This window comes from Salmo salar, unplaced genomic scaffold (genome assembly GCF_965601325.2).
Source record: "Salmo salar unplaced genomic scaffold, fSalSal1 ptg000005l, whole genome shotgun sequence".
NCBI lineage: Eukaryota > Metazoa > Chordata > Actinopteri > Salmoniformes > Salmonidae > Salmo > Salmo salar.
Window position 1 is genome coordinate 106,519 of NW_027675309.1, and position 27,186 is coordinate 133,704.

Here is a 27,186-nt window from a genome sequence, read left to right on the forward strand (position 1 = left end):
TAACTTGGGTCAAACGTTTCGGGTAGCCTTCCACAAGCTTCCCACAATAAATTGGGTGAATCTTTGGCCCATTCCTCCTGACAGAGCTGGTGTAACTGGTTCAGGTTTGTAAGCCTCCTTGCTAGCACACACTGTTTTTGTTCTGCCCACAAGTTTTCTATGGAATTGAGGTCAGGGCTTTCTGATGGGCCACTCCAATACCTTGACTTTGTTGTTGTTAAGCCATTTTGCCACAACTTTGGAAGTATGCTTGGGGTCATTGTCCATTTAGATGACCCATTTACGTCCAAGCTTTAACTTCCTGACTGATGTCTTGAGATGTTGCTTCAATATATCCACATAATTTCCCTCCTCATGATGCCATCTATTTGGTGAAGTGCACCAGTCCCTCCTGCCGCAAAGCACCCCCCCACAACATGATGCTACCACCCCCGAGCTTCACGGTTGGGAGGGGTGTTCTTTGGCCTGCAAACATCCCCCTTTTTCCTCCAAACATAACGATGGTCATTATGGACAAGCAGTTCTATTTATGTTTCATCAGACCAAAGGACATTTCTCCAAAAAGTATAATCTTTGTCCCAATGTGCAAAACGTAGTCTGGCTTTTTTATGGCGGTTTTGGAGCAGTGGCTTCTTCCTTGCTGAGCGGCTTTTTAGGTTATGTTGATATAGGACTCGTTTTACTATGGATATAGATACTTGTGTACCTGTTTCCTCCAGCATCTTCACAAGACCTTTGCTGTTGGTCAGGGATTGATTTGCCACGTTTCCCCACCAAAGTACGTTAATCTCTAGGAGACAGAACGCGTCTCCTTCTTCAGTGGTATGACGGCTGCGTGGTCCCATGGTGTTTATACTTGCGTGCTGTTGTTTGTACAGATGAAAGTGGTACCTTCAGGCGTTTGGAAATTGCTCCCAAGGATGAACCAGACTTCTGGAGATCTTGGCTGATTTCTTTTGAATTGCCCATGATGTCATGCAAAGAGGCACGGAGTTTGAAGGTAAGCCTTGAAATACATCCACAGGTACACCTCCAATTGCCTCAAATTATGTCAATTAGCCTATCAGAAGCTTTCTAAAGCCATGAAATCATTTTCTGGACTTTTCCAAGCTGTTTAACCCTCCCGTTGTCCTCCCATTCTGCCTACTCCCCCGTGTCACCAGCGGGTCGTCCCGTCTCGGCTAAAGGCCCAGCGGGCACAAGTGTGACAGTACGCGATCGCGAACAGTCTTTGCAGAATGGTATTTCTTACACCTGCAGCACGTGTGTGTCTTGGCGTCCTTCTTGGGAGGGCAGAGCTGACACCTCTTCCTCTTACTAGCCACTAGCGGGGCGGCGTCCGGGCCAGCGGCGTGCTCCCGGGCTCGCGGAGGAGCCGCGTCGTCGTCCGCACTCCGCTTCGGTGCGGGGGAGACGCTGCCTTCTTTGTATCAAGGGCTTGACAAGCGCCTTTCCCAGCTGCTCCAGGAACACCCTCCCTCTTGTTCCGCTTCCGAGGCATCCAGTCGGGCTTGATCTCTCACCATATGACAAAGGAGTTGTAGGAGGACACGTCGAGGATGTTGTGGAAGATGACCAGGGGCCAGCGGGCAGTCATCCGTCTGCAGCTGTAGGTGCCGACCACCTTGTCTAGGTTGTCCACGCCGCCCTTGTTGCAGTTGTAGTCTAGGATGAGGGCCGGCTTCCGGTCATGGCGATCGCTAACGTCGGGCTCCGTGTGCAGCTGTGCTCAGGAGTAGCACGTTCTTATTTCTCTTTGCCAGGTAGGACACTAGAGTGGCGGTGGGCGTGAAGGCGAACCTGGAGGACGAGACCCTGTCTGCCCTTTGACTGGAGCAGCGCGGGAGGGAGCGTCGGGCTTGTTCTTTCGCACCGTGCCAACCATGGTGAGGTTCCTCTCGAGGAGCCGCTGGCCGAGTTCGTAGGAGGTGAAGAAATTGTCACAGGTGACGTTGTGACCACCCGGCAGCCCCTGCGTGAGATCGAGGACGACGCGCGCTCCCTGGTTCTTCTCGGGGGCTCCACCGGCCGCCTTACCGATGTAGACTTGCATCTTCCAAGCATAGCTGGACATGGCGTCGCAGGCCACCCACGACTTGATGCCGTATTTGGCCGGCTTGCTGGGACTGTACTTGTCGGAAAGGACAGCGTCCTTTTGGGAGAGGGAGAGGAAGGAAGGAGATTAGCGGCGTCGTTGACGACGCCACTACTGATGCTGCTGCTGCTGTCGCTACCTCTGCTATCTATACTACCACTGGCTCATCATTGGGGCGCACGGCGTTTATGTTACATGCTGATGCTGATGCTCTTGCTGCTGCTGCTACTGCTACTACTGCTACTGCTGATGCTACCTCTCTATACTACACATACACAGATACACAGATACATAGACAGTACCCTCTGACCTGGACCAGTTGTTGGGTCCACTGTCAAGTCAGACCCCGGGTTGAGAGGAAGGAGATTAGCAACGTCATGCTGCTGATGCTACTGCTGCTGATGCTACTGCTGCTGATGCTACTGCTGCTGATGATGCTGCTGCTGCTGCTGCTGACGCCACCTCTCTATAATACCGCTGGCTCATCATTGGGGATGCACGGCGTTTATGTTACACGCTGACTGCTAACCTCTCTATAGTACACATACATACGTACAGATACACACAGATACACAGACTTACCTCTGAACGGGACCAGTTGTTCGTCCACCGTCAAGTCGGACCCCGGGTTGTAGAGGGCCGGCAGTCGCTCCTCCCACAGGTCCCAGACCTCTCTTATGGCCGCCAGTCTGTCGGTGGCGAGTCTCGCGGGTCTCGACCGGCGGTCGTTGAATCGCAGCAGCCTCGAGTACTTGTGAAAGACCTTGAGTGGCATGGTGGCTCGGAACACGGTCCTGCCGCTCTCCGCGTCCCACAGGCTGGCCGCGGCCTCGCCTCGGGACCTGTAGACGCCCGCTAGGATTAGCAGCCATAGGTAGGCACGCAAGGTCGGTAGGAGTCCATGGGTCGCCAGCTGTCGCTGTATTTTCTCACCCCCTGCAGATTTGTCATGTCCACAATGATCCTTTCTATCGCCGGCGTGACAAACAGCCGGAAGGTGGACTCGATGTCGAGCGCACGACGCGGCGTAGGCCGTGGGGCCAGGCGTCACCGCGGGGCCGGGGTGGCGGACGGCGCGGGGCAGGTCCGGGCCGCGATAGGCCACGAAGGATCATTTGATTTTGCCGGTTTTTGACAGCAACGTCTCCCTTCGGGCTTGGCCGGCCGCCGCCGTGTCCTCTCGCTCTGACTCTCTGTCTCACTCTTGGGCAGCGGCCGTGTCTCCCTCTCGCTCTTCCTCCTCCTCCAAAGAAGAAGAAGAGGAGCACGACCGCGAGGCCGAGTCGTCCGCGTCACGTTCGGGGTCGTATTCCTCGCCGTCTTCGTCTTCCGAAACGTCCTCCTCTTCTGGATCGCAGTAGTCTTCTTCGTCTTCTCGGTCGACACTGGAGGCTATCTGTTCCAGGACCTGAGCCGCGCTGAAACCAGGACTGCGAGGCGTCGGCGGCGGTGGCGGCCTCACGCTCGGCGGGGTCATATTCCTCACCGTCCTCATCGTCGTCCTCATCGTCGTCCTCATCTTCTTCTTCTTCTTCTTCTTCCTGACAATATTAGTAGCCTCTCTACGGCCGGCCGACAGTGGCCACGTGAACGGCCGTTGCCCTCTTGCACACTGACACACCGCAGCTCCCAGGGGGTCGCTCTGACCCGGCCAAGACAACGGCAGGGGGGTTATAACTTACACATTGCTAATGCTGTGCCCAGCCCAGGGGGACGCTCTGACCCGGCCGAGACAACGGCAGGGGGGTTATAACATACACATTGCTAACGCTGCCCGGGGTCCTCTGACCCGGCCTGGACACAGGGGAACAGCTCCTAACAGTAGTCTTGCTGGACATTTGAAAAAATCTGTTCTAGAACCTGTTCAGCTGTGAAACGCACAGTCATGGCTTCAGCACCTTGGAGAAGACCACATGTCTGGACATGTACGGACGTGTACCCATGACAATATTAATATCTTTTGTTTCCTACAGCTTACATGGATAAATGAATAAAGGCAACAGTTCACTTTTGTACTACTGGGGTCAGTCTAGGATAGGTCATCACATTCCAAGTTGAATAATATCATGGAGGAGACTGTTTTCACTGCTCCACATGTCTGGACATGTACGGACGTGTACCAGTGACAATATTAGTATCTTTTCTTTCCTTTTCTTTCCTGTTTTGGCATTAAGGTTCAAAATGTCACTTTCTGACCACTTCTTCCATCGGCAAACATTTATGGAAAGGTGTGTTTAAATGAAAAGGGATCCTGTCAAAAAGTGATTGAATTCAAATGGATTTACCTCCTTTTCAGACCGCACCTAAGCAGACTTGACTGTCGTCTATTCAGTTGTCTGTCTCCCTCATGTTGTCTGTGCCGTGACAAGCCTTAATGCATATACATGTTTTTTAAATGCTCAATATGCCAGGTTAATAGAATATTTTTTATATTTAAACCCACTTGACTGACTGGACCTGAATTTTTCTACCACTAACTTCACACCTGTTTTGAAAATGTGATTTTCCTGTTCTCCTTCATTTAAGATCGTTGTGTTGTACATAGTTTTGTTGTTGTGAATACTGTCATTAGTATTGGTAGTAAATTGTGTACTCAACATAGGTTGATTGTCGTGTTATTCATGTAACAGTTACATTGCAACTTATTAACTTCTCTGGGCCAGTGGGACGCTTGCGTCCCACCTACTCAACAGCCAGTGTAATGCCGTGGCGCGATATTCAAATACCTTAGAAATGCTATTACTTCAATTTCTCAAACATATGACTATTTTACACAATTTTAAAGACAAGACTCTCATTAATCTAACCACACTGTCCGATTTCAAAAAGGCTTTACAACGAAAGCAAAACATTAGATTATGTCAGCAGAGTACCCAGCCAGAAATAATCAGACACCCATTTTTCAAGCTAGCATATAATGTCACAAAAACCCAGAAGACAGCTAAATGCAGCACTAACCTTTGATGATCTTCATCAGATGACAATCCTAGGACATTATGTTATACAATACATGCATGTTTTGTTCAATCAAGTTCCTATTTATATCAAAAACCAGCTTTTTACATTAGCATGTGACTAGCATGTGACTAGCATTCCCACCGAACACTTCCGGTGAATTTACTAAATTACTCACGATAAACGTTCACAAAAAACATAACAATTATTTTAAGAATTATAGATACAGAACTCCTTTATGCACTCGCTATGTCCGATTTTAAAATAGATTTTCGGTGAAAGCACATTTTGCAATATTCTGAGTAGATAGCCCGGCCATCACAGGCTAGCTATTTTGACACCCACCAAGTGTGGTACTCACCAAACTCCGATTTACTATTAGAAAAGTTTGATTACCTTTGCTGTTCTTCGTCAGAATGCACTCCCAGGACTTCTACGTCAATAACAAATGTTGGTTTGGTTCCAAATAATCCATAGTTATATCCAAATAGCGGCGTTTTGTTTGTGCGTTCAAGACACTATTCGAAGGGTAAAGAAGGGTGACGCGCCCGACGCGTTTCGTGACAAAAAAATTCTAAATATTCCATTACCGTACTTCGAAGCATGTCAACCGCTGTTTAAAATAAATTTTTATGCGATTTTTCTCATAAAAAAGCCATAATATTCCGACCGGTAGTCGTTGTTTTCGTTCAAAGAGAGAGAAAGTAAACATGGTGTCGGCTCGTGCACGTGCCTCCAGTCTCATAGTATTCTGATCGACCACTATCCAAATGCGCTAATGTTTTTCAGCCATGGCCTGCAAAGCCACCATTCATCGTTCTGGCGCCTTCTGAGAGCCTATGGGAGCGTTAGAAAATGTCACGTTATGCCAGAGATCCCCTGTTTTGGTTAGAGATGATCAAGAAGGCCAAGAAATAGTCAGAGAGAGCGCTTCCTGTTTGGAATCTTCTCAGGTTTTGGCCTGCCAAATGAGTTCTGTTATACTCACAGACACCATTCAAACAGTTTTAGAAACTTTAGGGTGTTTTCTATCCAAATCAAACAATTATATGCATATTCTAGTTACTGGGCAGGAGTAGTAACCAGATTAAATCGGGTACGTTTTTTATCCGGCCGTGCAAATACTGCCCCCTATCCCCAACAGGTTAATGGACAATACTTAAGTTGTTTTTAATGATCTGTTACATTAAAGGTGCAATCTGGCATTCAAAAAATTAACAAAGCCGTCACCCTGCCATTCTTTGGGGGCAAACAGCCGAGGGATGGGGTAAGTTATATTCTTCAAGAAGCAATGGCTACAATATACATCATTCATTTAAAGCCCACAAATGCATGTACCAATCACAGATTTCTGCTTTAAATGTCTGGATACATTATTGCATAAAAATCCCTCAAAGAAGCAACAATGTCATTAATCACTAAGTCACTATACATTTTAGATAATGGTGTCAGAAATAACATATTTATTTGATTTCAGTTACATATAAACTTTATCAAAGATAATGCCACTATATCTATATATAATACATTAAACTCAATGGTTATTTGTGATCCAATCAAACCATTGCCATTCGAATGCACTAGGCAGCTATGCTATCGTAAATACAGTATCTTATGCATTCTAAATAACCGCCCATTTGGACAAGGAAAATGCAGTAAATATTTACTCTGAGCTGTGCTCCGATTGGTTGGTCGTTGATGGAAGGCCGGGTTGTCCTTTGAAGAATGTCTGGCGGTAGAACGGATACTCGGTAGTACTGTTGTCGTGTGGTAGCACGGATCCTTTGTCCTTCCTTTCCTAGCCCACGTTTACAGCTGCGGTTGCTAACGCAACGACTAGGAGGTATCACTTCTTTAGTGGATAAGAGTTCAAAGTTCACACCAAGTTGCCATACTTTAAGCTCATGCTATATTCTGGCTGGTATAGTCAAAATTCATCCTTCCGGGGTGTAGGTCGTCACCTTCACGTTGAAATTCGATGCTAATTTCGTTAGGTTCTTGTCATTCAACCAGAACTCACGCTGAGGTTGGCTTAGTTCTGTTGGTGATCTTGTCCTTTTAACGTGGGGACCGCCGTCCTCTTGTCCTTGGAACAGGAAGATACATTTTCATAACAGGGCTTATATAGTAGGGAAGAGAAGGGCGTGTTTCATAGTTTATAACCAATGTCTGTTCACTTGGGTGGGGCCTCTGAGTGAGCAGAGTTTCTCTATGACAAACCGTTCTCTCTTAAGAAGCTAAAATGACATTTAATCTTTTCACAAATAGTTTAATATTTAAACATTTAAATTGCACAACAATTCCATGTGATTCTGATAACTAGAATGTGTCGACTCAAGTTGAATAATATCATAGAGGGGATTGTTTTCACTGCTCCACATGTCTGGACAAGTTCAGACGTGTAGTTCAACTTTTGTACTGCTGGGGTCAGTCTAGGACAGGTCATCACATTCCATGTTGAATAATATCATGGCGGGGACTGTTTTCACTGCTCCACATGTCTGGACATGTACGGACTGGACGTGTACCCATGACAATATTAGTATCTTTTCTTTCCTACAGCTTACATGGATACATGAATAAAGGCAACAGTTCACTTTTGTACTACTGGGGTCAGTCTAGGACAGGTCATTGAAAATTCAAGTTGAATAATATAATGGAAGGGATTGTTATCCTTGATGTTAATTAAAGAAAGTCTCACTGCCTCCTTCTTACAAATCATCCACAAAATATACAAATGTAATAAAACTTGGTTCAACACAGTGGCGGGTCATTTTGACCCGAGGACAGCGGGAGGGTTAAAGAATATCAAGAAACATTCTGTGGGACCCTGATTTAGCCCACTGCAGTAATAAGTTAAATGAGATCAAATTCAATCGTTTCTCTTTTCAAATTTTGAAGGCATGGATGTCTCATGGTTTGGTGGGGTATGCAAAGTGGGTCAACTTTGAGCACCTTTATCTCCTGAATGTTTTGACAGGTCCAAAACATGTTTTTTAAATGCTCAATATGCCAGGTTAACAGAATATTTTTATATTTAAACCAACTTGACTGACTGGACCTGAATTTTTCTACCACTAACTTCACACCTGTTTTGAAAATATGATTTTTCCTGTTCTCCTTCATTTAAGATCGTTGTGTTGTACATAGTTTTGTTGTTGTGAATACTGTCATTAGTATTGGTAGTAAATTGTATACTCAACATAGGTTGATTGTCGTGTTATTCATGTGACAGTTACATTGCAACTTATTAATGGACAATACTTAAGCTGTTTTTAATGATCTGTTACATTAAAGGGGCAATCTGGGATTCAAAAAATAACAAAGCCGTCACCCTGCCATTCTTTGGGGGAAACAGCCGAGGGATGGGGTACGTTATATTCTTCAAGAAGCAATGGCTACAATATATATCATTCATTTAAAAGCCCACAAATGCATGTACCAATCACAGATTTATGCTTTAAATGTCTGGATATATTATGGCAGAAAAATCCCTCAAAGAAGCAACAATGTCATTAATCACTAATTCAAAATACATTTTAGATAATTTTGTCAGAAGTAACGCATTTATTTGATTTTAGTTACATGTAAACTTTATCAAAGATGATGCCTATATCTATATTTAATACATTAAACTCATTGGTTATTTGTCATCCAATCAAATGAATGCACATTAAAAGACACTTGATTCAATCATATAACTGTATTTACCTGTTTTCAGTGGGCCGCAAGTTACTAGACTGGTGAATACAGTATGTAACACCTATTACTTGTTGATCCTTTCATGCAGCTGTCTTCAAATGTATAATATGTTTACTTGGGTGAGTATTAATGACCTGTTAATACAACCTCACCCTATCAGTGGTCTACTCTGTCACCAATATAACAGGTTATAACGTCACCGTGGATGACTAGACCTGTTAATAACACTACCCTATCAGTGGTCTACTCTGTCACCAATATAACAGGTTATAACGTCACCGTGGATGACTAGACCTGTTAATAATACTACCCTATCAGTGGTCTACTCTGTCACCAATATAACAGGTTATAACGTCACCGTGGATGACTAGACCTGTTAATAATACTACCCTATCAGTGGTCTACTCTGTCACCTATATAACAGGTTATAACGTCACCGTGGATGACTAGACCTGTTAATAATACTACCCTATCAGTGGTCTACTCTGTCACCAATATAACAGGTTATAACGTCACCGTGGATGACTAGCACCTGCTCTGCCCTACATAATGGTACATTATAATGAGATTAGTGGCACCCCACCCTACGGGCTGGAAATGAATGGATCTAATCATATGATTCAATTGAATTTCATCTTTGAGGACTGCCCATCTCATTAAACATATGTTATGGTTATTTTGCTCACTGCCAATTGCTCAGGCAAAATGTCACCCTATGTAAAATAAATAAAAAATGGTTACAAATGTGCGTGAAGAGTCTTCACTGAGTTCAGACTGGCTGTTGCTGGTTGGATGTATGGCTGTGGCTGAAAAGTATGAAGTATAGTTGTGTTGGAGAAATGGAGGATCTACAAGGGGATTGCTTGTGATGGGGACAGTTACGTGTCTGTTAGTGATGAGAGTCCCTCTCTGGTCCTCCTCCCCCAGCCATATTGTCTCCCAGCAGTCCCTCTCTGGCCCTTCTCCCCCAACCATGTTGTCTCACAGCAGTCCCTCTCCGGTCCTCCACCCCCAGCCATGTTGTCTCCCAGCAGTCCCTCTCTGGTCCTCCTCCCATAGCCACGTTGTGACTTCTGAAGGTAATTGGTTGCACCAGATCTTATTTAGGGGCTTCATAGCAAAGGGGGTGAAAACATACGCACCCACCACTTTTAAGTTTTAAATTTGTTTTAATTTTTTGAAACAAGTAATTTTTTTTCATTTCACTTCACCAATTTGGACTATTTTGTGTATGTCCATTACATGAAATCCAAATAAAAATATATTTAACCCTCCCGTTGTCCTGGCCCTGATCACAGGGTCCCCGCTGTCCTGGGGTCAAAGTGACCCGGGCCCCACTACCAAAAGGTGTATGTTATTTCTTTATTTTGCTGTGTAGCATCTTCGAGAGGGAGACAGCGAGAGCTGGTGCAAACATCTCCCCACTGGTTGAACCGGTTCCGCCACAGCCACTGTGCTACTATTGTCATGGGTATAAGTGCTTGCGTACATGTCGGGACGTGTGGGGCCAATGACCAGGGTGATATTATTGAACGTGTGAAAGGCTGAGCCGTCCTACACTGAGCCCCTTGGTACAAGGGCAGAGTTCACGTAAAGCCATTCCCATAAGACATGTGGCTCAGTGAACACAATAGCCTACTGTCGCTCAGTGAAGCCAATGTCATCCTCCAAGGTGTTATCGAACCTGTGATTGGGCAACCTGTCCTACACTGAGCCCAGTCCAGTCCAGTCCCTACATGTCCAGAAACATGGTCTTCCCTAAGGGGGCTGAAGCCATTAGCGAGAGGTTCACTGCAGAGCAGGTCCTAGAACAGCTTTCTTCAGATGTCCAGCAAGACTACTCGGATCCCAAAGAAGAAGAAGATGTGTCAGAAGACGAAGACGGGGAGGAATACGACGCCGAGCGGGACGCGTCCTCTTCAGAGGAAGACGAAGACGACAACATCAAATGGTCTTCTGTGGCCTATCACAACCAGGCCAGGCTGGCAGAGCGTAGGGGCCCGGGCATGACCCGGGAACCCACAACCTACGCCGTGTCCCATGCCCGTGACATGGAGTCGACATTCTCCCTGTTCATCACACCGGCAATACAAAGAATCATCTTGGACATGACAAATCTGGAGGGGGTCCGAAAATACGGAGACGGCTGGCAAGCCATGGACGGCACCGACCTGCATGCCTACATAGGGCTACTAATCTTAGCCGGTGTATACAGGTCCCGAGGTGAGGCCGCAGCCAGTCTATGGGATGCCGAGAACGGAAGGGCCATATTCCGTGCCACCATGCCGCTCAAGCTCTTTCACACCTACTCGAGACTGCTACGATTCGATGACCGTGAGTTGAGACCCGCAAGACGCGCCACGAACAAACTGACAGGCATAAGAGAGGTCTGGGACAAGTGGGTGGAGCGGTTGCCAGTCCTCTACAACCCAGGGCCTGACATGACAGTGGACGAGCAACTGATTCCATTCAGAGGTAGTGTGTGTGTGTATATATAATAAAGGTCATTTTCCACTACTGACTTGTGTGGCTGTTTCTGTGAAACCGATACTAATCCACACCCATCATCATCGTCATCATCGTGCTAAGCTCTTTTTTCCGTTTCCAAAGTTCGCTGTCCTTTCCGGCAGTACATGCCCAGCAAGCCAGCGAAATACGGGATCAAGTCATGGGTGGCTTGCGACGCCAAATCCAGCTACGTTTGGAAGATGCAAGTGTACACAGGGAAGGCGACCAGCGGAAGCCCAGAGAAGAACCAGGGGATGCGGGTTGTCCTGGATCTGACACAGGGACTGAGGGGTCACAATGTCACATGTGACAATTTCTAAACAGAGATCCAGCATGTTGGTTGTGGTTAACACAGTAACAACTAATTATTGAAGGTCAATTGTTCTATTTTATTTATTATCTCTTAGAAATAAAACATTTACTAACAGACACATCCAAACAGTCAGGTGATTTAATGCATCACATGAACATGTAGTTGTGATTTTACTTTACTTTATTTACTTCGCCACCATGGCCTTTTATTGCCTTTACCTCCCTTATCTCACATCATTTGCTCACATTGTATATAGTCTTAATTTTTTTCTACTGTATCATTGTTTGTATGTTGTTTTACTCCATGTGTAACTCTGTGTTTTTGTATGTTGTCGAACTGCTTTGCTTTATCTTGGCCAGGTCGCAATTGTAAATGAGAACTTGTTCTCAACTTGCCTACCTGGTTAAATAAAGGTGAAATAAATAAAATAAAAAAATTGATATTTTCACCTTTTCTCCATGTAGTGGAACTAATAATAATAATAATAACAATAATAATAATATTAATAATAATAATGTCTCACATTCTCTTTTAATAATTTCAAATTGTAAAATAACCACAATATATGAACAATATGTTTTTGAATTTGACTTGCCTACGCCCAGCTAGCGCCATTTTGTATGATTGAACTGTCACATAACTGTCCCAGGTGAAATGGACTTTTAGATCTGAGTGTTTTACTGTCAGTCACTATACTAAAATAACACCATACATTTAATTTCTCTACACACTTTACAATAATCCCTGGGAAGATTCTTACCTTGTAGCCTGAATTCACAACCAGAACATGTCAAGTCATTGAGATATTTTCCGTTGTGCTGAGAGAGCAGCTTCCTGATAACAAGTGGCTCTGTATCTATGTTCTAGGTACAGTTGATCTTTGGATGCAATAATATCTGGTCAAAGTCTAGTGACGCAACACCATAGTATATCATAAACATAACAGTAGTTTAACCTTTGGCCAGTAAAGGCCATGGCATAATATAAAATGTAGAATCATTATGATGGATCCAGGTTCATACTATAACATGTAGAATCATTATGATGGATCCAGGTTCATACTATAACATGTAGAATCATTATGATGGATCCAGTTTCAGCCTTTACCCATTGCCCTTCATTCTCTAGACTTCCAGGTAATACATAGATCTCCACCAGGTGAATCTCCTTGCTGGATTCATGTTGAAACAGCTATGAACAGGTGATCTTGGTTGGCCACTTGTATATTACTCTAAATTATAAAGCCTGTCTTGTTGTTCTTCTCTGCTGCAGATATAATGTCCAGCTTCTTGGACTTCTGAGACACGTGTGCTGTACAATGTATCACTGTGGCTTTAAATGCCATAAAATCCACTTTCTACACAAAGAGTGTATCCCAGTGCCGGAATTATGACATATATTGGGGGGACACATCCAATATTCAAATATGCTCAAAATATCCCCCCAATATATTGATATAAATAATATAAATAAATAAAAGATTTGCTGTGCTATTTCATTACTTTCAAATGTATTAAAAAGTGTAAAACTAGAATGTAATATGAGTGTTACGTAGGCTATATCACTGTCGATTGTGATGTTTTAACGTCAACGACAATACGTCATTTTGCGCTGGAACTGTAATTGTGGAAATAAATAATATTTTGCTAAAAAGTGTCAGTAATTGCATGGAGTGGAAACAAAAGTTTTTGGTGAAAATGGACCGATTTGCGAGTGCTAATCAATCAACCATCACTAAAGTTAGCTATCATAGCTAAGTTACCTGGAACGTTAATTATCCACACATTCACCTAGCGACCACTAACGTTAGCTATCATAGCTAAGTTACCTGGAAAGTTAATTAGCCACACATTCACCCAGCGACCAACAATGGTGCTCACGGACGTATTCAACTAACGTTAATGTCTTTATTACGTTCTATTGGTCAGAAAGCCCAGGTGAAGTCTGAGTAAAGTGTCAATCATTTATGTTGTGCTGCATCTGTAATTTATGTAGACAGTAGTAGCTTTAATTTATTACATATTCCTATAGTATACTGTATAGCTGTTCTGTATAACTGTACTGTATAGGATACTGTATAGCTGTACTGTATAACTGTACTCTATAGTATACTGTATAGCTGTTCTGTATAACTGTACTGTATAGTATACTGTATAGTGTACTGTATAGCTGTACTGTATAACTGTACTCTATAGTATACTGTATAACTGTACTGTATAGTATACTGTATAGCTGTACTGTATAGGATACTGTATAGCTGTACTTCCTTATGATAAATAGCATTATTAGTGTTTGTTTGATTAAAGTGAAATCAGTTTTATTACAGTCAGCTTTCATTCACAGTGATGTCATCATGAGGAAGAGGAAGGGTGGCAGTGACCTTCATCAGTTTAGTAGAACAAGAGATGAGTCAACGTTTCTATAATAATCACCAGTCAGATGATAGAAGTCTACAGTAGAACAAGAGATGAGTCAACGTTTCTATAATAATCACCTGTCAGATGATAGAAGTCTACAGTAGAACAAGAGATGAGTCAATGTTTCTATAATAATCACCAGTCAGATGATAGAAGTCCACAGTAGAACAAGAGATGAGTAAATTTTTCTTGATATAATAATCATTGCCGTTCAGATTAGAAATGGTTAGTAATCCATTCCACATCATGGCAAGAAACACCACTTGTTTACTGATAATAATTATTTCATGTTCACTCTGGTGCGTTCAGAGAAAAGAGAGAGAGGGAGAGAGAGAGCATGAGGATGGTGACAGGGCAGGGAGAGAGAGAGCATGAGGATGGTGACAGGACAGGGAGAGAGAGAGCATGAGGATGGTGACAGGACAGGGAGAGAGAGAGCATGAGGATGGTGACAGGACAGGGAGAGAGAGAGAGAGAGCACGAGGATGGTGACAGGACAGGGATAGAGAGAGCATGAGGATGGTGACAGGACAGAGAGAGAGAGAGAGCATGAGGATGGTGACAGGACAGGGAGAGAGAGAGAGCATGAGGATGGTGACAGGACAGGGAGAGAGAGAGCATGAGGATGGTGACAGGACAGGGAGAGAGAGAGCATGAGGATGGTGACAGGACAGGGAGAGAGAGAGCATGAGGATGGTGACAGGACAGGGAGAGAGAGAGAGAGAGCACGAGGATGGTGACAGGACAGGGATAGAGAGAGCATGAGGATGGTGACAGGACAGGGAGAGAGAGATCATGAGGATGGTGACAGGACAGGGAGAGAGAGAGAGCATGAGGATGGTGACAGGACAGGGAGAGAGAGCATGAGGATGGTGACAGAACAGAGAGAGAGAGAGCATGAGGATGGTGACAGGACAGGGATAGAGAGAGAGCATGAGGATGGTGACAGGACAGGGATAGAGAGAGAGCATGAGGATGGTGACAGGACAGGGATAGAGAGAGAGCATGAGGATGGTGACAGAACAGAGAGAGAGAGAGCATGAGGATGGTGACAGGACAGGGATAGAGAGAGAGCATGAGGATGGTGACAGGACAGGGAGAGAGAGAGCATGAGGATGGTGACAGGACAGGGAGAGAGAGAGCATGAGGATGGTGACAGGACAGGGAGAGAGAGAGCATGAGGATGGTGACAGGACAGGGATAGAGAGAGCATGAGGATGGTGACAGGACAGAGAGAGAGAGAGCATGAGGATGGTGACAGGACAGGGAGAGAGAGAGCATGAGGATGGTGACAGAACAGAGAGAGAGAGAGCATGAGGATGCTGACAGGGCAGTGAGAGAGAGAGAGCATGAGGATGCTGACAGGGCAGTGAGAGAGAGAGAGCATGAGGATGCTGACAGGGCAGTGAGAGAGAGAGAGCATGAGGATGCTGACAGGGCAGTGAGAGAGAGAGAGCATGAGGATGGTGACAGAACAGGGAGAGAGAGAGCATGAGGATGGTGACAGGACAGGGAGAACAGGTGACATGGAGGTGAGGGAGAAAAGGAGCAAATATTGATGGTTAAGACTGAATAATGACATCACAACAGTCTAATCCTAATGTTAATTTAAACTGAGATATTCCTCTAAGTATGGCTCCTCGTGTGTTTCAGATAATACATTCAAGCAGAGAGAGAGAGTTTGAGACAATGAGAGAGAGAGAGAGAGAGAGAGAGAGAGAGAGAGAGAGAGAGAGAGAGAGAGAGAGAGAGAGAGAGAGAGAGAGAGAGAGAGAGAGAGAGATATGAAGGTGCAGGACAGGGAGGGGAGGAGCTAGTAATGGTATAACGATTATACTGGTCTCCATTACAACCTTGTCAAATAGGACACTCTACTTTCAGGAGTAATGGTATAAAGATTATACTTGTCTCCATTACAAACCTGTCAAATAGGAATCTCTGCTTTCAGGGGAAATGGTTTAAAGATTATACTTGTCTCCATTACAACCCTGTCAAATAGGACACTCTACTTTCAGGAGTAATGGTATAAAGATTATACTGGTCTCCATTACAAACCTGTCAAATAGGAATCTCTGCTTTCAGGGGAAATGGTTTAAAGATTATACTTGTCTCCATTACAACCCTGTCAAATAGGACACTCTACTTTCAGGAGTAATGGTATAAAGATTATACTTGTCTCCATTACAAACCTGTCAAATAGGAATCTCTGCTTTCAGGGGAAATGGTTTAAAGATTATACTTGTCTCCATTACAACCCTGTCAAATAGGACACTCTACTTTCAGGAGTAATGGTTTAAAGATTATACTTGTCTCCATTACAACCCTGTCAAATAGGACACTCTACTTTCAGGAGTAATGGTATAAAGATTATACTGGTCTCCATTACAACCCTGTCAAATAGGAATCTCTGCTTTCAGGAGTAATGGTATAAAGATTATACTGGTCTCCATTACAGCCCCTCCTTAAACGGGGTCATCTGTTTCTATTGTGCTAAATACACTGCTCAAAAAATAAAGGGAACACTAAAATAACACATCCTAGATCTGAATGAATGAAATCATCTTATTAAATACTTTTTTCTTTACATAGTTGAATGTGCTGACAACAAAATCACACAAAAATAATCAATGGAAATCCAATTTATCAACCCATGGAGGTCTGGATTTGGAGTCACACTCAAAATTAAAGTGGAAAACCACACTACAGGCTGATCCAACTTTGATGTAATGTCCTTAAAACAAGTCAAAATGAGGCTCAGTAGTGTGTGTGGCCTCCACGTGCCTGTATGACCTCCCTACAATGCCTGGGCATGCTCCTGATGAGGTGGCGGATGGTCTCCTGAGGGATCTCCTCCCAGACCTGGACTAAAGCATCCGCCAACTCCTGGACAGTCTGTGGTGCAATGTGGCGTTGGTGGATGGAGCGAGACATGATGACCCAGATGTGCTCAATTGGATTCAGGTCTGGGGAACGGGCGGGCCAGTCCATAGCATCAATGCCTTCCTCTTGCAGGAACTGCTGACACACTCCAGCCACATGAGGTCTAGCATTGTCTTGCATTAGGAGGAACCCAGGGCCAACCGCACCAGCATATGGTCTCACAAGGGCTCTGAGGATCTCATTTCGGTACCTAATGGCAATCAGGCTACCTCTGGCGAGCACGTGGAGGCCCCCCAAAGAAATGCCACCCCACACCATGACTGACCCACTGCCAAACCGGTCATGCTGGAGGATGTTGCAGGCTGCAGAACGTTCTCTACGGCGTCTCCAGACTCTGTCATGTCTGTCACATGTGCTCAGTGTGAACCTGCTTTCATCTGTGAAGAGCACAGGGCGCCAGTGGCGAATTTGCCAATCTTGGTGTTCTCTGGCAAATACCAAACGTCCTGCACGGTGTTGGGCTGTAAGCACAACCCCCAACTGTGGACGTCGGGCCCTCATACCACCCTCATGGAGTCTGTTTCTGACCGTTTGAGCAGACACATGCACATGTGGCCTGCTGGAGGTCATTTTGCAGGGCTCTGGCAGTGCTCCTCCTGCTCCTCCTTGCACAAAGGCGGAGGTAGCTGTCCTGCTGCTGGGTTGTTGCCCTCCTACGGCCTCCTCCACGTCTCCTAATGTACTGGCCTGTCTCCTGGTAGCGCCTCCATGCTCTGGACACTACGCTGACAGACACAGCAAACCTTCTTGCCACAGCTCGCATTGATGTGCCATCCTGGATGAGCTGCACTACCTGAGCCACTTGTGTGGGTTGTAGACTCCGTTTCATGCTACCACTAGAGTGAAAGCACCGCCAGCATTCAAAAGTGACCAAAACATCAGCCAGGAAGCATAGGAACTGAGAAGTGGTCTCTGGTCACCACCTGCAGAACCACTCCTTTATTGGGGGTGTCTTGCTAATTGCCTATAATTTCCACCTGTTGTCTATACCATTTGCACAACAGCATGTGAAATTTATTGTCAATCAGTGTTGCTTCCTAAGTGGACAGTTTGATTTCACAGAAGTGTGATTGACTTGGAGTTACATTGTGTTGTTTAAGTGTTCCCTTTATTTTTTGAGCAGTGTACCTTGCAACACAAAGTCTAAGCTTGCATCAAAAGTAGATTCAGCTTTTGTCAAGACTGGCTTTCAAAATTGGAGGAAGGCACTGGAGAAATGTAGTGCTCATAAAGACAGGCAGTGTCATAAATGAGCTGTGATGACTCAGATTCAGGAGCCAAAGCCTGTTAATGTGCAACTTTTACGTGAGCATGAAAGACAGCAGCAACAAGCGAGGAGAAATCTGATGAAGATTGTTGGGGGTGTGAAGTACTTGGCGCGGCAAGGTCAGGCTTTTCGAGGCGTTGATAAGGAGAGTGGGAATTTCAGCCACCTTCTAAAGTACAAGGCAGAGGGCGATGCAGAGCTGACCACCTGGCTGAAAGGTCACTTTGATTTCACCAGTCCCCAAATGCAAAACTACATTTTGAAGCTGGTGGGCAATACAATCGTCAAAGAAATTGTGTCGGAAACAACATCAATGCCAGTGTTCCAGTTCGCACGTATCATTGATGGAACCCAGGATATACCAGGAGTTGATCATTATTCTATATGTTTGAATCCACCCAGGATATATCAGGAGTTGATCAGGAGTCAATATGTTTGAATCCACACAGGATATATCAGGAGTTGATCAGGAGTCAATATGTTTGAATCCACCCAGGATACATCAGGAGTTGATCAGGAATCAATATGTTTGAATCCACCCAGGATACATCAGGAGTTGAACAGGAGTCAATATGTTTGAATCCACCCAGGATATATCAGGAGCTGATCAGGAGTCAATTTGTTTGAATCCACCCAGGATATATCAGGAGTTGATCAGGAGTCAATCTATTTGACTCTTTGTAGTTGCAGATCTACAACCAAAGGATGAATTCCTGGACACTACGAAGTGTAATCAACGACAGGGCAGAATACAGCCCAGATGTCATGTGATGTGATGATGCGTCTAGGCCTTCCTCTGTCCCAACTTCCAGGACAAACCTATGAGGGTGACACAAACATAGCTGGATGATTGCAGGGGGTGCAAGACATTTAAAGGAAAGAACAACCGCTGGCTATGTATTGTCACTGTGGTCCACACTGAGTTAACTTAGTTACGCATGCTGCCTGTGTAGCCTCTCCACTAGGAAGAGATTCAATGGGTCTGGTGCATGAATTGGGGGGCTTCTTTAATGACTGTCTCATCTCTGTACTCCACACATACAATTATCTGTAAGGTCCCTCAGTCGAGCAGTGAACACAGATGCAATCACAAAGACCAGGGAGGTTTTCCAATGCCTCGCATAAAAGGGCACCTACTGGTAGATGAAAAAAAGGGTGAAAAAAGACATTGAATATCCCTTTGAGCATGGTTGAGTTATTACACTTTGGATGCTCTATCAATACACCCAGTCACTACAAAGATACAGGCGTCCTTCCTAACTCAGTTGCCGGAAAGGAAGGAAACCGCTCAGGGATTTCACCATGAGGCCAATGGTGACATTAAAGCAGTTACAAAGTGTAATGGCTGTGATAGGAGAAAGCTGAGGATGAATCAACATCATTGCAGTAACTCCACAGAGTGAAAAGAAGGAAGCCTGTACATAATACAAATATTCCAAAACATGCATCCTGTTTTCAACAAGGCACTGAAGTAATACTGCAAAAACTGGGGCAAAGCAATTCAAATTGTCCTGAATTCAAAATATGTTTGGGGCAAATTCAACACAAAACCTTAACGGGTACCGCTCTCCATATTTTCAAGCATAGTGGTGGGTGGATCATGTTATGGGTATGCTTATAATCCTTAATGATTGGGGAGTTTTCCAGGATAAAAAGAAATGGAATAAAGCTAAGCAAAGGAAAAATCCAGCGTTCTACCAGACGCTGGGAGATGAATTCACCTATCAGCAGACAATAATCTAAAACACAAGGCCAAATCTACACTGGAGTTGATTACCAAGAAGACAGTGAATGTTCCTGAGTTGCAGAGTTACAGTTTTGACTTAACCTCTCTGGGCTAGGTGGCACCAAATCGTCCCACCTACGTAACAGCCAGCTGTGGCGCGATTTTCAAATACCTTAGAAATGCTATTACTTCAATTTCTCAAACATATGACTATTTTACAGCTATTTAAAGACAAGACTCTCGTTAATCTAACCACACTGTCCGATTTCAAAAAGGCTTTACAACGAAAGCAAAACATTAGATTATGTCAGCAGAGTACCCAGCCAGAAATAATCAGACACCCATTTTTCAAGCTAGCTTATAATGTCACATAAACCCAAACCACAGCTAAATGCAGCACTAACCTTTGATGATCTTCATCAGATGACAACCTAGGACATTATGTTATACAATAAATGCATGTTTTGTTCAATCAAGTTCATATTTATATCAAAAAACAGCTTTTTACATTAGCATGTGACGTTCAGAACTAGCATACCCCCCGCAAACTTCCGGGGAATTTACTAACAATTTACTAAATTACTCACAATAAACGTTCACAAAAAGCATAACAATTATTTTAAGAATTATAGATACAGAACTCCTCTATGCACTCGATATGTCCGATTTTAAAATAGCTTTTTGGTGAAAGCACATTTTGCAATATTCTAAGTACATAGCCCAGCCATCACGGGCTAGCTATTTAGACACCCGGCAAGTTTAGCCTTCACCAAAATCAGATTTACTATAACAAAAATGTTATTACCTTTGGTGTTCTTCGTCAGAATGCACTCCCAGGACTTCTACTTCAATAACAAATGTTGGTTTGTTCCCAAATAATCCATCGTTATATCCAAACAGCGGCGTTTTGTTCGTGCGTTCTAGACACTATCCGAAATGGTAAATCAGGGTTACGAGCATGGCGCATTTCGTGACAAAAAAATTCTAAATATTCCATTACCGTACTTCGAAGCATGTCAACCGCTGTTTAAAATCAATTTTTATGCAATTTATCTCGTAAAAAAGCGATAATATTCCGACCGGGAATCTGCGTTTCGGTAAATAGAGGGAAAAAAAGAAAGACGGGGGCGACCAGTGCACGCGCCTAAGCCCACTGTCCCCTGATCGGCCACTTGACAAAGGCGATAATGTTTTTCAGCCTGGGGCTGGAATGACGACATTCAGCTTTTTCCCGGGCTCTGAGAGCCTATGGGAGCCGTGGGAAGTGTCACGTTACCGCAGAGATCCTTTGTTTTGGAAAGAGATGTCAAAGAAAGCCAACAAATGGTCAGACAGGCCACTTCCTGTAAAGGAATCTCTCAGGTTTTTGCCTGCCATATGAGTTCTGTTATACTCACAGACACCATTCAAACAGTTTTAGAAACTTTAGGGTGTTTTCTATCCATATCTAATAAGTATATGCATATTCTAGTTACTGGGTAGGAGTAGTAACCAGATTAAATCGGGTACGTTTTTTATCCGGCGGTGTAAATACTGCCCCCTAGCCCTAAGAGGTTAAATCTACTTGAACATCTATGGAAAAACCTGAAAATGGTTGTCTAGCAATGGTCAACAACCAATTTGACAGAGCTTAAAGAACTTTGAAAAGAATAATGTACAAATGGTGGACAATCCAGGTGTGGAAAGACTCACAGTTGTAAGGTCCTTCTACAAAGTATTAACTCAGGGGTGTGAATACTTATGGAAATTACATTTCTAAAAATGATTTCACTTTGTCACTGTGGGGCACTGTGTGGGTGAGAGAAAAATAAATTCAATCCATTTTCAATTCAGGCTGTAAGTATAAATACTTTCACTGTCCTCGCCGCCTTCGCAATACACATTGGAGAATACAAGCCTTGAATACACCTTTACATACTGGGGTCATAATAGTTTGTAGGCCACACCGTTTGGACTCTACAGACGTTTTCATGGGAAGACCGATTTTCGAGATGTCTCATGGTCTGACAAACAATGCTTTAGCTCTGCCACCTTCCACCACAGATGTGGAAGGCTGACATAGGCAGATGTGGTGGATGAGACGCAGTCAATGTAAAAGCTGATATCTTTCAATTTCACCATTGGATTTTGATGTTTTTTTTAAATGATGTTCCTTAATTTGATGCAACCGGTGCATAAATAGACTCTCAGGCTTTCTGTCTGTCACGCAGCATAATTTGGAGGTACCTGGCTTCTGGGACTGAGTTAAACCCATTGATGAATGTCTGTTGTGACAGAAAACAACATTGTTAATACAAAGTCTCCACTGTCATTATCTCTCTCTCGCCCTCTCTCTCGCTCTCTCTCTCGCTCTCTCTCTCTCTCTCGCTCTCTCTCTCGCTCTCTCTCTCGCTCTCTCTCTCGCTCTCTCAATGGGCGATGAAGCCACCTAGTGGTTAAAGTGAGAGATGAACTCACCATAGAGGTAAAATAGTGGTATTACAGACATGCCCATGGGCTTTTCTCAATTCATCCTTCCTTGATTCCTCCTTGCATCCTCTTGGTCTCTTCGCTTCCTTCTCAAAACGCATTGGATAATATTGGCCAATGGGAAGGACCGTGGACTTTTTACTCTAATAGGGAGATGGGAGTAGAAGAGACAGGAGGAGAGGAGACAGGAGACAGTTGGAGAGGAGGGGAGAATAGGAGACAGGAGGAGAGGAGACCGGAGGAGAGGAGACAGGAGACGGGAGAAGAGGAGATGGGAAGAGAGGAGATGGGAGAAGAGGAGATGGGAAGAGAGGAGACGGGAGAAGAGGAGATGGGAAGAGAGGAGATGGGAGAAGAGGAGATGGGAAGAGAGGAGACGGGAGAAGAGGAGAGGAGACAGGAGGCGGGAGAAGAGGAGATGGGAAGAGAGGAGATGAGAGAAGAGGAGATGGGAAGAGAGGAGGCGGGAGAAGAGGAGATGGGAGAAGAGGAGACGGGAGAAGAGGAGAATGGAAGAGAGGAGATGGGAAGAGAGGAGATGGGAGAAGAGGAGATGGGAAGAGAGGAGATGGGAGAAGAGGAGATGGGAAGAGAGGAGATGGGAGAAGAGGAGATGGGAAGAGAGGAGACGGGAGAAGAGGAGATGGGAAGAGAGGAGACGGGAGAAGAGGAGATGGGAGAAGAGGAGATGGGAAGAGAGGAGATGGGAAGAGAGGAGATGGGAAGAGAGGAGACGGGAGAAGAGGAGATGGGAAGAGAGGAGATGGGAGAAGAGGAGAAAGGAGCCTTAGTGTCAGAGAGAGACATAGAGGAGGAAGAAGAAAATTATAAGAATATCAGAAGAGATAAAAAACAAGACACATAATTGTTGTGTTTAGATTTAGAGGAGAGTATGTAGACATACTGAACTCTATAAAATGATTATTTATTATTTTATTAGAAACATGTCATATGATTTGCCATAGGCTTACGCTTGGTAAAAAAATAAATAGGTGGGACCAATTATTAACCACTTCAATAATAAGAATAACAAAGTCACAGATTAATAAATAAAGGAACAATGTCCTTTAACAAGGTCGACCAGCTTCCTGATTGAATGTGATTAGATACTTAAAATAGTGTCACCTGTAGTTGGACACAGAAAGGGCAGAGCAGAACTGACACACACACACACACACACACACACACACACACACACACACACACACACACACACACACACACACACACACACACACACACACACACACACACACACACACACACACACACACACACACACACACACACATGTAAAGTTCCCCTTTTAAACCTCTGATAAAGATGCAGACATAGATTTCCCCCACCACCTCTGAATAACTCTTCACACTGATGTCACAGAAAGACTGCATAGATAGAAAGAAAGGACCTTACATGGCCATCGATGGCCGGTCACAGAGTACAAGCCATAACGTGACTTCCTTATGAATGATACCCCAAACAGGCCTTATAAAGGGATAGGCTGAAAGGCTGCACTCATCACGACTTGTTGTCATGCAGCTATCATGTTATATCCCTGTGTTTAGATTATCCTGCCAGGTCTACCAACTTCCTGCTTGAAGGTGATTGGATACTCAAAACATTCTATCAACTGTAGTGGACAACAGAGAGGTACCCAGTGGAGACACATATCAGAGCAACTACTCAGCTACTTGTCAGTGAAGTTAGATATTACCATTAGGAGTCAGAAAGGTACTCCTACAGTAGATATTACCATTAGGAGTCAGTCAGAAAGGTATTCCTACAGTAGATATTACCATTAGGAGTCAGTCAGAAAGGTATTCCTACAGTAGATATTACCATTAGGAGTCAGTCAGAAAGGTATTCCTACAGTAGATATTACCATTAGGAGACAGAAAGGTATTCCTACAGTAGATATTACCATTAGGAGTCAGAAAGGTACTCCTACAGTAGATATTACCATTAGGAGTCAGAAAGGTACTCCTACAGTAGATATTACCATTAGGAGTCAGAAAGGTATTCCTACAGTGGATATTACCATTAGGAGACAGAAAGGTATTCCTACAGTAGATATTACCATTAGGAGTCAGAAAGGTACTCCTACAGTAGATATTACCATTAGGAGACAGAAAGGTGTTCCTACAGTAGATATTACCATTAGGAGACAGAAAGGTACTCCTACAGTAGATATTACCATTAGGAGACAGAAAGGTACTCCTACAGTAGATATTACCATTAGGAGACAGAAAGGTATTCCTACAGTAGATATTACCATTAGGAGTCAGTCAGAAAGGTACTCCTACAGTAGATATTACCATTAGGAGACAGAAAGGTACTCCTACAGTAGATATTACCATTAGGATACAGAAAGGTATTCCTACAGTAGATATTACCATTAGGATACAGAAAGGTATTCCTACAGTAGATATTACCATTAGGAGACAGAAAGGTACTCCTACAGTAGATATTACCATTAGGAGACAGTCAGAAAGGTATTCCTACAGTAGATATTACCATTAGGAGACAGAAAGGTATTCATACAGTAGATATTACCATTAGGAGTCAGAAAGGTACTCCTACAGTAGATATTACCATTAGGATACAGAAAGGTATTCCTACAGTAGATATTACCATTAGGATACAGAAAGGTATTCCTACAGTAGATATTACCATTAGGAGTCAGTCAGAAAGGTATTCCTACAGTAGATATTACCATTAGGAGTCAGTCAGAAAGGTACTCCTACAGTAGATATTACCATTAGGATACAGAAAGGTATTCCTACAGTAGATATTACCATTAGGATACAGAAAGGTACTCCTACAGTAGATATTACCATTAGGAGACAGAAAGGTATTCCTACAGTAGATATTACCATTAGGAGACAGAAAGGTACTCCTACAGTAGATATTACCATTAGGAGACAGAAAGGTATTCCTACAGTAGATATTACCATTAGGATACAGAAAGGTACTCCTACAGTAGATATTACCATTAGGAGACAGAAAGGTATTGATACAGTAGATATTACCATTAGGATACAGAAAGGTATTCATACAGTAGATATTACCATTAGGATACAGAAAGATATTCCTACAGTAGATATTACCATTAGGAGTGTCATGACGTTGGCCTGTGGGTAAGGTTTATGACCCCCCCCCATAAATACCTTTCTCTCTTCCTCTCTTACTGACCCTACTGAAGGACTGCTGTCCTGTTAAATATAAAGAGTCTGGGAACATCAAACAAATGTGGAAAGGTATCACATATTTTGTTAATAAAACCAGTTGGAAATATGCTTGGGAACGTAATGAGTATGTATGTCAGTTCGGTTGTCATCTGAGACATTATGACTGATGACAGGACGACATAAATTGTATCTGAGAAAGTATACGCCCTCTAGTTATCAGAGTCACATGGAATTGTTATGCAATTGAAATGTTTGATATTGAAAATGTTTGTTAGGAGATGAAATGTAATTTTAGCTTCCGAATGAGAGATTTGGGTTTTCATAAGGAAAGTGTCCTGCTCGATCAGTGGCCAACCCTGTGAAGAGACACGGGTTATAAACGATGAAACACCTCCCTCCCCCTCTCCACTATATAATCCTTTGACGAAAAGATAACCAGTAGTTCCAGTACGGGAGGCCTGCAGCCTCTACGTTAGAAGGACACACATGTCAACTAAGCCAACCTCGGCGTGAGCTATGGTATGAACTTTGAGCTTATTCACTACAGAAGTGCTACTTCCTAGCCGTTGAGTTAGCAGCGGCCGCTGTAACGTGGGCTAGGAAAGGACGGACGACGGATCCAGTCTAACAGACGGACGAAGATACCACCACGTATCCAATTGACCACCAGAGATATTCTTCCGAGTAACAGGAAGATCTGTTGGCCAACCCGGCCAGCATCTACGACCAATCTACCGAAGCGCAGCTCAGAGTAAATATTTATTGCATTTTCCTTTTCCAAATGGGCGGTAATTTAGAATGCATAAGATAATGTATTTACGATAGCATAGCTGCTGTTTCTGTGTTCCTAAATCTTCCCGCTCTTTCGTTCAAGCCCAACCCCCTTTCCTTTGTGTAACCAGCCGTCATATCTGTTCCGTCCACCGGGACGTTTTCTGTATGACGACATTGTATTCTGTGTATTTGTAATTCTGTGTGATTAGTTAGGTATTTAGTAAATAAATAATTAAACCCAATTTTGTATTGCTGATTCAACTTGTTAGCCAGGGTTCGTGAAGATAGCCAAGAATTTACAACTTTCATTATGAGACTGAAAATAAGACAAGGGTTAATATTGACTGCTATCGAGGTAAAATATTACTAAGTATTTTAAGAGTTTATTCGGAAGATAACAGCTCTATAAACGTTCTTCCGTGGTGCCCCGACTTTCTAGTTAATTACATTTACATGATTAGCTTAATCAGGTAATATTAATTACAGAGAAATCATTTTATAAGTTAGCATGTCATATCACTTAATCCGGCATAGCCAAAGACACGACAGGAGACAGAAAGGTACTCCTACAGTAGATATTACCATTAGGAGACAGTTAGAAAGGTATTCCTACAGTAGATATTACCATTAGGAGACAGAAAGGTACTCCTACAGTAGATATTACCATTAGGAGTCAGTCAGAAAGGTACTCCTACAGTAGATATTACCATTAGGATACAGAAAGTTACTCCTACAGTAGATATTACCATTAGGAGACAGTTAGATAGGTACTCCTACAGTAGATATTACCATTAGGAGTCAGTCAGAAAGGTACTCCTACAGTAGATATTAC

At 43.7% G+C, this 27,186-nt stretch overlaps 1 long non-coding RNA gene across 1 annotated transcript; it reads right to left on the reverse strand.

Moving 5' to 3' along the window:
* Nucleotides 1-6,483: 6,483 nt before the first annotated feature.
* LOC145865972 (uncharacterized) lies at nt 6,484-12,450 on the reverse strand. The gene is made up of 2 exons (XR_014383112.1): nt 12,334-12,450; nt 6,484-7,136 (listed from the first exon to the last, which is right to left on the reverse strand). It is a non-coding gene; the product is annotated as an uncharacterized LOC145865972 (long non-coding RNA).
* Between the last annotated feature and the right edge of the window lie 14,736 nt (nt 12,451-27,186).